At 37.1% G+C, this 13974-nt stretch overlaps 1 protein-coding gene across 1 annotated transcript in view; it reads left to right on the top strand.

Annotated features, from left to right (window-relative positions):
• Positions 1 to 12374, top strand: part of LOC307160825 (uncharacterized protein) — a 99757-nt gene extending 87383 nt beyond the window's left edge. Inside the window, exons 1-8 of the transcript XR_013821643.1 lie at positions 7310 to 7437; positions 7532 to 7564; positions 7657 to 7965; positions 8210 to 8518; positions 10394 to 10504; positions 10610 to 10634; positions 10705 to 11734; positions 11948 to 12374. The gene's annotated coding sequence lies outside the window, so the exon portion shown is untranslated. Of the gene's footprint in view, positions 7438 to 7531; positions 7565 to 7656; positions 7966 to 8209; positions 8519 to 10393; positions 10505 to 10609; positions 10635 to 10704; positions 11735 to 11947 lie in introns of the transcript that reaches the window.
• The last annotated feature ends 1600 nt before the right edge of the window (positions 12375 to 13974 follow it).

Genomic DNA, 13974 nt, shown 5'->3' with positions numbered 1-13974 from the left:
GCGGGTCCCCCTGAGGATGATATGGGGTCGTTCTTGACTTTTGAATCCCCAACATCTTCAGCAACTCATGGATTAACTTGCTTTCGAAGTCTCGTCCCTGGTCCGAATGTATACGTGCCGGTAATCCGTAGTGAACAAAATACCTTTCACATAACACTTTGGCAACAGTGAGAGCTTTTTGGTCTTTCGTCGGAAAAGCTTGAGCGTACCTAGTGTAGTGATCAGTAACTACAAGGATGTTGAACACTACTTTTGAATCCGGCTCCAAAGACAAGAAATCAATACAAACAAGATCCATGGGACCATTGCTGGTGATCTGCTTCAAAGGTGCAGCTCTGGTGTTGTGTCTTACGAAGAATACACTTTCCGCAGTCCTTCACATACTGGTCAATTTCATTTGACATCCTCGGCCAATAGAAACGATCTTTTATTAAGGCAGTGGTCTTATCTACTCCTAGATGTCCAGTTTCATCATGCAGGGACTGTAAGACCATGGACCGATACTTCTGCGGTAAAACAAGTTGAAGACACTCTTCATGGTGTTGTCTCTTTACAACCCGGAATAATAGTCCTCTCCTTACTACAAGTTTGGATCCTTCTTTCTGTAGTAGGTGTACTTCAGGATTTTTGTCCCTGGATAATGAAAACAACTGCCCTTTTTTCACAGCATGTCTCACTGGAGAAATAGCAGGGTCTTCTTCCTGAGCTTTTATTAAGTCATGGGAACTCAAATGCTCAGGGGAACCAACGTCTAGTCTGGTGGGAAATGCATAGCATTCAGGTATGACTTCAGGAGACACTCCCAACTGCTCTACACACTTTTGAGTGTTCGTCGTTTTGCACAGGGCCTGAATACCAGAAGGTGATATTTCTTGCCAGTCTTGTTCTTCTGCAGGGGAAGAAAAGTTGCGCGACAGAGCATCAGCATCAATGTTGCTTTTTCCAGGTTTATACTGTATGTTGAAGTTGTATGTGGATAGCGCAGCTAACCACCGGTGACCAGCTGCATTGAGCTTTGCAGTGGTAAGTATGTAAGTAAGTGGGTTGTTGTCTGTTCTTACTGTAAATCGTGCACCATAGAAGTAATCATGAAACTTGTCTACCACTGCCCACTTGAGTGCTAAAAACTCAAGTTGGTGGACAGGGTAACGCTGTTCAGATGCCTTCAGCTTGCGGCTGGCAAATGCTACTGGCCTTAAGCCTTCTGGGTACTCCTGGTTTAAAACTGCTCCCAACCCATTCAGGCTGGCGTCTACATGCAGAATGTAGGGCCTGGTTGAATCAGCAAATGCCAACACTGGTGCGTTAGTAAGACAATGGATTACCTTCTTGAATGCCTCAGTACATTCTTCCGTCTACCTGCCCTCAAAAGCTTCAGACTCCTTGTAGTACATCCCTTTGTTCTTTACTGCTCTCTTGCCATGCTGAGTAGGCGGATATCCCTTGGTAAGCTCAGTAAGGGGTCGGACTATAGCAGAGTAATTTGCTATGAAGCGCCTGTAGTACCCACAGAATCCCAGGAATGATCTGAGGGATTTCAAATCAGTGGGTTGCTTCCAATTGGTCACAGCTTCAACCTTTGCGGGATCGGTGGCAATACCCTTCTCAGAAATTATATGCCCCACATATTTGACCTGAGGTTGACAGAACTGGCACTTGTCAAGTGAAACTTTTAATCCACTTTCTTCAAGTCTATCTAAGACTTTTAGCAGACGTTCTTCATGTTCTTCTAGTGTCTTGCCGAACACTATGAGATCGTCCAAGTACACAAGTACTTCCAGCAGATTCATGTCCCCTACGGCCTTCTCCATTAATCTCTGGAACGTAGCAGGGGCTCCAGAGATTCCTTGTGGCATCCTTTCAAACTGATAGAACCCAAGCGGGCATATGAAAGCGGTCTTGTCCTTGTCTTCATCAGCCATCTGGATCTGATAGTACCCACTTCGTAGATCTAAAACGGAAAACCATCTGCTGCCCGTAAGACAATCTAAAGCTTCATCAATCCTCGGCACGGTGTATTGATCTGGAATGGTTCTTGTGTTAAGAGTTCTATAATCGATACACATGCGCACCGTTCCGTTCTTCTTCCTGGCCACAACAATGGGGGAAGCATATGCACTCCTGGACTCTTTGATGACTCCAGCAGCCAACAACTCATGAAGATGACGGCGTATGTCATCAATATTAGCAGGTGCTAGCCTACGGGATCTCTCTCGAAATGGGGTGCTGTCACTCAGGCGAATGTGGTGTTCCACTCCTTTAGCACATCCAACATCCCATTCATGGAGTGAAAAGACATTCGTTCTCTCCGACAGTTTTTGGGAAAGCCTATCCTTCCAATATTTTGGAATCGGTGAATCTCCAAAATTAAACAAGCATGGATCTACTGGTGATCCTCTTGCTGAATGATCTTTCTCCACAGTAGTGGCAACTTCAGTGGTGTACCCGTGCGCCACCACTGAACCCACTGGAATACAAACTTCTTTCTGCGATACATTTCTCAGTAGCACAGGAAATCGGTTCACTTGGATCGCTGATGAGGGAATGATAGTAGGCTTTACTAGAACCTCAGCAGGACTACTAGAAGTTGACGGTTGATCAACAACTAAGATGCTCTTGTCAATGGATTGTATCACTTTGACTTTGCAGGTAGCTTTACACTCACTCCTTGGCGGAATACTGAGTGGACCCGGACCTGACCAGTGAATTTCAGCCACAGCATCTTCTGGGTTTGTCTGTTCTCTGGCTTCCATTTTGAACGTCTTTACTTTCTGAAGATTTACTGGCATTGTGCTAACAATGTCTACTCCAGCAGACTCTTTACAAAGCTGGGCCAAGCGCTGGAACATACTGGCATTGGTACCAATGAGTAATGGAACTTGTTTGGGTCCCTGAGGCTCTGGACACACTAAAGCCAACACACTGATGGATTGTTGCACTTCTGTCAACTTCTCCGGAAATTGCAACTGCACTTCCACATAGCCACGATATGGGAAACTGGAATCACTCAAGCCCCAGACAGCTAGTCCAGAAATGGGGTGAATTGGAGTATCAGCCAGGTATTGGTTATACCATTCTTCAAAGATAATGGTTACCACAGATCCACTGTCCAGCAAAGCTTGACAAGGCGTACCATTTACCTTCACTGGAATAACAGAAGATGGTCCCACTAGTCCTTCAGGGATACTGATGGTTGGTTTGACTTGAACCGCGCTTCTCTTCACAGAACAGTTATGTTCCTCTTCGGGAGCCTCTTCATTCTTCTGTTTTCCTCTAGCTTTTCTCAGAGATTGAATGAGCTTCTGAATCACTTTCTTCTCATTTACAGGAGCTTTGCATTTTGAAGCAATGTGTCCGTCACCTCCACACCTGTAGCAGAAGTAATCTTCTGAACTTTTAGAAGATCCAGGTACTTTTGATCGGGTGAACTTCACTGATGCTTGGTTTCCATCTGAAGAAGTTTCTTTCTCCACTTTAGATGTTGGTTGTACAGCCATCACTTTCACTTGCTGTCTGAGTTTTTTCACTTCTTTCTTCAGAGCTTGTACCTCATAACTTTCATCAGCGAACTCTGAGGCTTGCTGGCTTTTATGTTTCTTTTCAGCAATCACATCATCCTTTGACTTAACGGTTAACTCTGCCACCATAATTCGTAAGTCTTTGATCTCAGTTGCAAGCTCTTGAAAGAATGGGTCTTTGATATTCTCACTTCCAACTTGCACTTGACGAACTGTTGGATTAGACTTTCGTCTTTCAGCTTCTCGTACCTCCTCTTCCCGAATCTCATGTAGCAGATCTAGGAAATCTGGCGGGTTACTCTTTCGTTCCCTTAGCCGTAACTGAAGTAGCATGATGTCAGACTGGGTTGCTCCTCTGATGAGCTGCTCCAGACGTGCTTTTCCAGCAGACTGGGCAGGTAGGCCTCCCCTTTGTACAACCCTGATCAAGATTTTCTCAAGTCTCCTCAGAAAATCCGACAAGCATTCTCCATGACGTTGTCGTAGTGCTCTGAACTTGAAATACAGATCTTCACCAGACTCTGAGCTTCCAAAAGCACTTTCAATAGCTGCTAGGTACTCTTTTGGAGATGCTTCAGCATTGGTAAACCTTACTGCTTGGATAATCTCCAAGGCTGGTCCACGCAAACTCTCCACAATCCTTAACTTCTTTTCTTTTTCGGAACGATCACTTTCCTCAACCATGAGCATTGCTTGTTCCATCCAATTCTCTAAATTATCCTCTCCAGCCGGAATGGGAGTGATACCCGAAAAGGTCCTCAGCCGTCTAAAAGAACTGCTATCACTTGAGATTTTGGTGGTTTTAGCAAGCAATTCACCCACCGCCCTGATGATAGACTCAGGCGTAGAAGCATTTAACAAGTTAGGTGAACTTGATCCTTGATGTTCTTCTCTTAGCCCTGATTCATCAGGCGCGACGGAACTTTCCCCTTCTCCATCTAAAGCATTACCCTCCATTCTGTTAGCACTCAGGATCCATGGGTCTGATCCATCTGCAGGCAATACATCAAGAGGAAGTCTCTCTGCATGCACCTTCTCACGACATTCACAGAGCACTATCAGAGACTGTGATTCTTGGCTATACATCCGTCCTCTTACCCTGACTCTTCCAAGGGCTTTGATAGAATGCATAGTGTCTTCAATTTTAGAAACATCTGTCTCTTCTGGAATTCTACTCACAATGATGGCATAATCTGGATCAATGCCTTCACCTCGACACCAACTTTTCAAGTCAGGGACTGAGATAGGGGTCTGCAAATGAGCCATTGCTAGAGCTAAACTGTTTCTTGTTACTAGAATTACAAAAAAAATCTTTCTTTTTTTTTTTCTAGGCTAATGCTGCTGTAGTAATAAGGGTAATGGATCCCAGCGGTGCCTCCAATTTATGTAACCCCAGTAATGATACCCACTATATTACAGCTGGGGCCTGGGTAAATATTCTTGTAATAATCACATGTATTCCATCCCCTTCAGCAGCAATAAAGACTATTGAATCAAAAGCTTGTCTTACGAGTCTTTTTATGTATTTGAATGTGAAATGTAATAAATTAAATTAGGAAAATTCAAAACAATCTTTTGGAATAAAATGAAATATCAAATTAAATAAGTTTAAAGGATTTAAAATTTCAGAAAATAAACCAAACACTTATCTCACAAGTGTTAAACACCCTCACATGTATAACTGTTTAACTCAATAACACAGTCTTCAAATAGGTATTCAATGAACTACTCAGCAATTCAAATCAAAACTCACTTAAATGGGCCCACATTCACGCTCTCATTACCACACACACTCTACGTTGCAGGCCTGATGGTTTCCCGAACGCGATGTGTCCCGCGATATGACAATGTCGATGACAGTGCGCGTGAGCGGCTGTCCCACTCTCCCGCGATGCAACAGAGGAACTCCGCGCTTTTCCGGTCACCCGGAGCGCTATCTGTTGTGACGACTTCTCCCTCGTTGCCAGAGGAACTCCGGGCTTTTCCGGTCACCCGGAGCGCTATCTGGTTCGCTTCCCAAATGTGATGGGCTCGTTGCTCGCGCGAATCACCTCACGAGCGCATGGACTGAAATCCAGGATGAATATCACGAATAATTGCTAAATAAAGTTCTTATCAGCAAAGCAACAATATTAACGACTGATTATGTCTGTATATACGGGATTATCGTGTGAAAATCCTAATATTTAGCTTTCACAATCTTTTTCCTCGTCCGACTCGTCTCGTTTCTCCTTCCTCTCCCTATCATTCAGCCACGCCCTTCATCTCGTCAATTGCGTCATACGTCAGTACGTAAATCAGATATTAAACATTAAATAATATTATATATAATTATATAACTATATACATACAGATGGAAACACTGTAAAGGCACAGACTAAATAAAATATACACACTATAATGTAAAATAAACATTACTTTCAAATTTAGTTTCTTTAGGCTCACCGGGCTACATAACTGTAAAAAAAAAAAAAAAAAAAAATGTTGCTGCAAAATTTGTTGAGATAACTTAAATATCCAACTTAATTAAACTAAAGTTAACTAAACTTAATATTTTAAGTCAAGCACGAAGATACTTTTTTAAGTTAAAACACATTATTTCTTAGAGAGAGAGAGAGAGAGAGAGAGAGAGAGAGAGAGAGAGAGAGAGAGAGAGAGAGAGCTGTGTGTGTGTATGAGTGTGGTCTATCTAGTTTATGGGGAAAAAATATCTCTACAAAGTTGGCAATATCTGAAATGCTTGTCCTTGTGGGGACATTTTTATAGTCCCCATTAGGATAACAGCTTATAAATCATACAAATAATGTTTCAAAATATAAAGTTTTCTGTGAGGGTTGTGTTTAGGGGTAGGGTTAGAGTATAAAATAAAATATACAGTTCGTACAGTATAAAAATCATTATGTCTATGGAAAGTCCCCATAAAACATGTAAACCCAACATGTTGGGTGTTCAGGTGTACCCCATATGGTGACAAAATGTCCCCACAAAGATAGCAATATCCAGAATCCTTGTCGGGACATATTTGGTCAACATGAGGAAAACAGCTTATAAATCATTCTTTTTTCTTTCTTTTTTTATGTAAAAATGCAGAAAGTTTCCTGTGTTGGTTAGGGTTAGGGTTAGGCAACAGGAAATATCATTAACCTGCAATGGAAATATGCTATGTCCTTTTTACTAATATAGTGAAACGTGTTTGTGTGTTTGTGTGTTTACCTCAGCGTGCTCGGCAGTGAAGTTGAATTTGCTATACAAATATGACAATAAAACAACGTTTGATTGCACTACACTGATCATCGCTGGAAAATGCTGCTTATTACTGGAAAGCTACATTGTTTTTAAAGCAGCTGAAGTACTATGCTATAATTAATGTAGTTGGAGTGTCATCATCATAGTGGTTTGTGTGTTGGATGTTAAGGATGATGTGCTGACAAACTACCTTGGTTTAATTTTCTTGTTGTCGTTTTACTTTGCATCAACCCTTTATCCACATATCACACAACTATTGTGCGAAATAATCACTCTTAAAGTGTACAAATTATATGTGCGGATCAGCTGTGCTACACGCTGTATTCATAGAAATAGCAGTTGGAAGGATGTGAACTATATGCTAATAAAGTATTTTGAAATGTATGTTAAGGAATAATGAATATCCATCAGAAAAATCAGGTGTAAGGTAGATTTAAATTAGATTTAAAACACACCTGTCAGCGCTATTTGACAATGTTTCCGGCTTTAGAACGCCTTCACAGCATGACTGCTATAGATACTTTAGTGCAAGCACGGCCTATTCTGTTCAAAGAGCAGTGACACTGCAACAGCGTATTGACTGCAAGCTAAGAATAACTCAGTTATTTTGCAAAAGAAGAAAAGTCAAAGAAATCTTGATCAGCAGCCATGGTTGGTGTGTTTCTACTTGCATGTAAGTAATGAAATTACAAAATCTTAAATATTCAATAAATTAAATCTAAAAAAATGCTGGTGCTTTTTTATAAAATATTATTATTATTTCCTAGATATCTCGGTGAATCTATTCCTTCAAAGTCAAGGTATGTTTGAATAGTGCACTGAATAAACACCTTTGCAGTAAATGTAACATTGTACTTTATTAGGATGAACAAACTTCTTATTTCCTTCACAGGCCAAAAGCTTCAAAAAGCTAAGATTTTCAGTGAAAATAGAGAAGTACCAGAAGGTGGTAGACTGGAGGTTACTTGCAGTACATTTGGTTTTACAAAGTCAGAGGCAAAGGCAGTTTATGTATATCTGTGTAAAGATGGTAAAGCTATAGATATGAAAACCGGAACCACTCGACAAGACACCACCTTTAAAATAGAGAGAATAGAAATGGACCGTTCGGGCAACTACAGCTGTATGTTTTCTGAAGAGAAGTTGGAAATAACCGAAGTGATGGGATATGGTAATACTATCATCTTCATAAATGTGATCGGTAAGATGTTAGACATTTATGCTTACATTTGAAGAGTGTGTTTGGTTCCTGTGCACAGATGTGACATGTTGAATATCACACTTGTGCAGATTAACCACAATAGACTCACTGTTGTACAAAATTGCCTTTAATGAGAGAGAAATGTTTGAAATTGTGTGTTTCTTTTTGTTTTAGACCCTTGGACTGGGAATGCATTAAAAGCCATGCTAAACATTAACCATAAGTGTTCCCTTTCTCTCTACAGAATCTTTATTTAATTCACAGATACATTTGCTAAAGTCTGAGGTGGCAGTGGGAAGTGATGCTGAGTTTAACTGTACAACATCCAGTCCTATAAACAAAAACCTGTCCAATATGATTTTGGCTTTTCTCATCAAAAATGAAAAGCCTATTAAAGTCAATATTTGGGACACAAAAGAGACGATGACAACATTCACCCTCAGAGAGGTCCAGATGGAAGATGCTGGAACATACAGTTGTGCTATTTTAAACATTCTCCCTTACCATGGAATGAGACTCGATCGAAATAATAAAGTCAACCTTCAGATAGTTGGTAAGCATGGGAGGGGAAGAACAAAACCAAACTTTTGTATGGTTAATGTGTTTATAAGGCTGTACAGGGTGCCATGCATTCTTACTATTATGATTTACTCAGTTTAGTGAGAGAATATACCTTTGTGAAAAATAAGTACACTTTAGCATACCTTTGAAAAGAGTTGTTTTTACATAAATAATGTGCAGTACTTTAAAATAATAGTTACATGCAAACAGATGTTTTCAGTGACTACATTGCATGTTAATTAAAAAATAAATGAAAATGTATTATAGTTCAAATTTATATGAAATACAATTAGCTGAAATTCAGAGGTTTTTTATTTACCCACTTAAGTACAGTAGTACGTACTACCGAATGTAGTGACAAACATTTATAGTACCCATAATGTTGCCGTAACTTTGCCAAGTAAGACATGTTCCTGGATCATTTGTTGATCCTGGAACAACAATCCTGTCCAAAAACAGTCCTACACCTAAACCTAACCCTGCCCATAACTTATCCCTAAAATCAGAGGGTAATTATAGGCGAAAAAGAGTGGTGTAGAAGGCCTTTACAGTTAAAATGATAGCCAAGTACTTTATATGTGATTTAGTATGTTAGCCAACAGATGAAAATAAATGTCTTTCTTTAAAGCATAACAAAAGATTATTTAAAAAATATAATAATTTTATCATAGTGAAAGGTTACTTTATTGTTCTAAAGGGTTAGTTCACCCACAAATGAAAATTCTGTCATTAATTACTCTCCCTCATGTCGTTCCGAACCTGCAAGACTTTCGTTCATCTTCAGAACACAAATCAAGATCTTTTTGATAAAATCTGAGGGATTCTGTCCCTCCGTTGACAGCTACCAAATTACCACTCTGACGCTTCAAGAAGTTCAAAAAGAGATCGTAAAACTAATCATGAGTTGAGTGGTTTAGTCAAAATTTTCTGAAGAGACTCAATCGCTTTATATGATGAACAGATTGAATTTAGGCTTTTATTCACATTTAAACATTGATCAGTGAACATAAACAGAAGCTCAACCGAACCTGCTTGACACGCGAGAACAAACCTCTTGTGGAAGCTCAAACGTGCTGTGTAAAACACGAGAATTAACCTCATTTGATCTCGCACGTCAATCTCACATTGAGCTTCTGTTTTCCACAACTGATGTGTGAGTTGATGGATGTTTATATGTGAATAAAAGCCTAAATTAAATCTGTTCAGCATATAAAGCGTCTAAAATTTGGACTAAACTGCTCAATTCATCTGGATTAGTTTTACGATCTCTTTATGAACTTTTTGAAGCGTCAAAGTGGTAGTTGTGTAGCTGTCAACGGAGGGAAAGAAATCAATCAGATTGCATAAAAAATATCTTCATTTGTGTTGTGAAGATGAATGAAAGTCTTACTGATTCGGAACGACATTAAGGTGAGTAAATGATGACAGAATTTTTATTTTGGGTAAACAAATCCTTTAAGAAGCATAGACATAGAGTGTGTACTTTCTAAGTACAGTCAAGTGGCCTTTTATTTCATTAATATCATATTACCTGCAAGAATAGTTTAAAAAATACACTTTATTTTAAGGTGTCTTTGTTACACTGTAATTATACATTTAACTACTGAGTAAAATTAAGTAACTACATGTTTTGGTTTAGGGTTAGTTATATTATGCATAATTTGTAGTTATTACTATTGTAACAACATGTAACAATGACACTGTACAATAAAGGGTTGCCTAATATTTGTAAATATTATTTAAGTACACCACAAATACACATTCAATAAGCACACTTTTTCTTTTACAGGGGTAGTTAAATACAGTATTATATTGTAACAAACCTAGAAAATAAGAGTTTTTTGTGTTTCTGGGATTTCTTTGACAGTGGCATCTAGCAGCAGCCATGACAAAATCATAATTGTCATAATAATGTGCTCAACCATAGTGTTGTTCCTCAGTCTGTTTCTGGGAATTTGGGCAGTAATCCGAAAGAGAGGTACTGTGGCACTTTCTCCTCAACTGCAAACATTGACACGTTTCACTTTCTTGAAAAAATCTGTTTAAATCCTGACACTCACAATGTTTTGTTTCTAATATATAGGATGGCTTGGATTCCACAAGGAAAGGTCTGTTTGAGATTCTTAATTAAAATATATTCAATATTCAATTACATTTTGATGAATTTCTAATCAACAGATCCTTGAATGAGACAGAGCTCAAAGGAAATGACGTGTACTATGAAGGTATTCATTATATGGTTCTTCTTGCTTTGTTAAACTATTTTCTATTAACAACAGGAGATTCGGATGGGACCAGTAGTGACAGAAGTAGTTGGGGGAGGAGAGGGGTTAAAAAATGGGTACGCTGTCCCTATACATAACAACTGAGCTCATGAATATTAATTAACTCGTGTTGCTTAGTAATCTTCCCATATTCATTCTTAAAATTTTTGCTTATATTTTTCTGTACATAAATGTAAGTAGCAATGGTATATATTTTGAAGGGGTAGTTTGCCCAAGAATGACAGTTCTGTCATCATTTACTCACCCTCATGTTATTCCACCCCTGTATGACTTCTGTGGAATGTGAAAGATGATTAGAATCAGAAGAATGCTGGGATCCAAACAATATTGAATGCCATTGACTTTCATTGGACAAAACCTTTTTTTTTTCTTATTATTTTGTGTTCCACAGAAACAAGAGATGCATACTAAAATATGTACAATTTAAATATTTATCTGATAAAAGTTAATTTTGTAAGCATTTAGGTGTCCACTACCACACCAAAAAACTGTTAAACTCCAATTTCCAAATTTCACAAGGTTTTTTTGTTCTCTTTGCTTCTGTTCTGAGTAAAATTTTCTCTTACAAATTTATATTTATATTCCCAAACCTGATACAGCTGGTACTGATGAAATACGAAGTGTTGTCTGGTAAGCCAGTAAGAATGAATGAATGAATGAACGAATGAACGAACGAATGAACGAATGAACGAATGAACGAACGAATGAACGAACGAATGAACGAACGAACGAATGAGTTTTGCACTGTTCTATATTTAATATTCCAGTCTCTGATTAATTACATATGTATAATGTCAGCTTTCAGATTATTGATGTCTTATTATCTATTTGTTCCTTATTTCTTTGACTTTCCATGCAAATGCTGTAAATCAATGTCCATGATGGCTTAGTTATGTCGCAGAGGGACGAGTTCTCTGATATCGGTACGTCTGCACTCGTAAAGATTTCTTGTAAATTAACTGTTTTTTTTTTTATTTTTATAAATGCAATATTACAGTACTGGAAAACACAGTAATTAGGCTATACGACAAACAAAATCATCTTGTATTTCTAGCATGAAATTTGGCAATTTTGTGCTGCACAATTACAATGACTAGTTATGTCTGCATTACACAAATTACTTGTATTTTTCACAGATGAAGAGTATGATGATCTGGTCTTCCAGCAGTCTTAATTCCTGTGGCTCAATCAGTAGAGCATGAGATAGCAATGCATGGTCATAGGTTCGATTTCCAGGGAAAGCAAGAACTGATCAAATGTGTTCCTTGAATGCAATGTAAATAGCTTTGGATAAAAGTGTCTGCTAAATGCATAAATGTAAATGTTATAAATTGGGTGTCTTTTTTATATTATTTGTTTGTCACTATTATTGTGAAATTTCTTTCATGACTTTACTAAAGTCTATAAATCTCTCAGAATTAATAACAAAATATACATATTGTTTATGTAACATAAACTGTACATATGCAAATTCAGAATACATGTTTTTGAATAATTAATTAAAACAATTGTTATAGTGTGTTCACAAATGTAGTGATGAATACCTAATAATAAAATGCTTTGAATGAAAATTTCACCTGGTAGGCTACAGACTGTATTTCATCATTTTTAAACATTGTAAAAATAAATATATATTGAAATTCCTTTTTTTTCAGAAAAACGGTATTTTAAATGTTGATTAAACTATCGAATGTAAAAAAAAAAAAGAATAAAAAAAGTTGACTACATAAAAGAAAAAATATATATAAATAAACATTTTTATACTTAAAATATTAAATAGCTAATATGTACAATGTCACATTTAATTATGAGGGTCTAACTAACAAACTGATCATGCTCAGTTTGATCACTGGTGAGGCACTTTCAAAGCACAGGGACTTACTGTATGATGACAGATTTGTTATTCAGAATTAATTATTTTCTTTTTTTAGCTCTATGTAATGTTTTTGATTATATGTTGTTGTAAAAGTTGTGTTATGATTTAAGTCGAGAGCTATTAGTGTTCTCTCGGGTGAAGTTTCTTCCATTTCAATGAGTATATACAACGTTTTTTGTAGAATTAATTCTAAATTAGACAAACTAAGAAAGTTCCACAACACTGTTATGCTCAGCCTAACTCAAAATGTAGGATATCTGAACTTGTATCCACAAGTAAAAAACTTGACTATTTTTGAGTTTATAGAATTTATATTTGATGAAAGCACAGACTAATTTTAGTTATGTCGATACAACATTTTTCCCCTAAAGCCGATTATACACATAAATTTCAGTTTTTTTCCCAAAAATTGTTTTATAGCCTAAATGTTCCTTTTCAACTATTTACCTTTATCTTGAAAAATAGCTATAAAAAGAAGTCCTGCATGTATATCAACAAATATGTATAATCTGTGAAAGGAAATCTGCTCATACAAACAATCAGCAAATGTATAATTCAAATGACATTTTCTTTATATCATACTAATTCTAAAATGGCAATACATGACTATTTTTACAACATAAATGAATCAATATCTTTGCAATGCTTGTAAGCATACTAAATGTTTATAGAGATATCAGGTGAGCAGATTGTTACATATTGAACTGTGTTTAGCAGTTAGCAGTATCCTAACCTTGTTTGATAGGTAGAAATATATAAAACTGGTCTTCTTTCTGTTATGTATGTCAGATTTTAAATTATTTCACAAAGATACATATGAGTGACAAATGAGATACAGTGAGTTTCTTATCAGATTAGTTGGACTTCAATGCAAATGTTTAAAATGGATTTAACTGGCCTAAACACATCATCCATCTGAAATTATTAATATTAGAAATCAGAAATAATTTTATTTGTGTGTTCACACACACACACAAGGATTTGTTTACTGAGTACTTACATACATATATTATCACAGGGAGATGAATTTGTCTTTTCTATTTCTTATACGAGTACAAAGTAGAATGCCATACCAAAGAAATGTCAAAGAGAAAAGTTTGGTAACACTAACACTATATTTTAAGGTGACGTAGTTAGACGCTACTAAATGTACTTACTAAATATGCATAATTAGAACTAACCCTAAACCAAACCCTAACATGTAACTCAGTTTAAAGTAAAAAAAAAAAATGTTTAAATAAATAGAGTAAGTACATTAATATTACATTAATATAAAAGTAATTAATA

Source organism: Squalius cephalus, assembly GCF_949319135.1.
Source record: "Squalius cephalus genome assembly, chromosome: 6".
In the NCBI taxonomy this organism is placed as follows: Eukaryota; Metazoa; Chordata; class Actinopteri; order Cypriniformes; family Leuciscidae; genus Squalius; species Squalius cephalus.
This window is presented reverse-complemented; position numbering and strand designations above follow the sequence as displayed.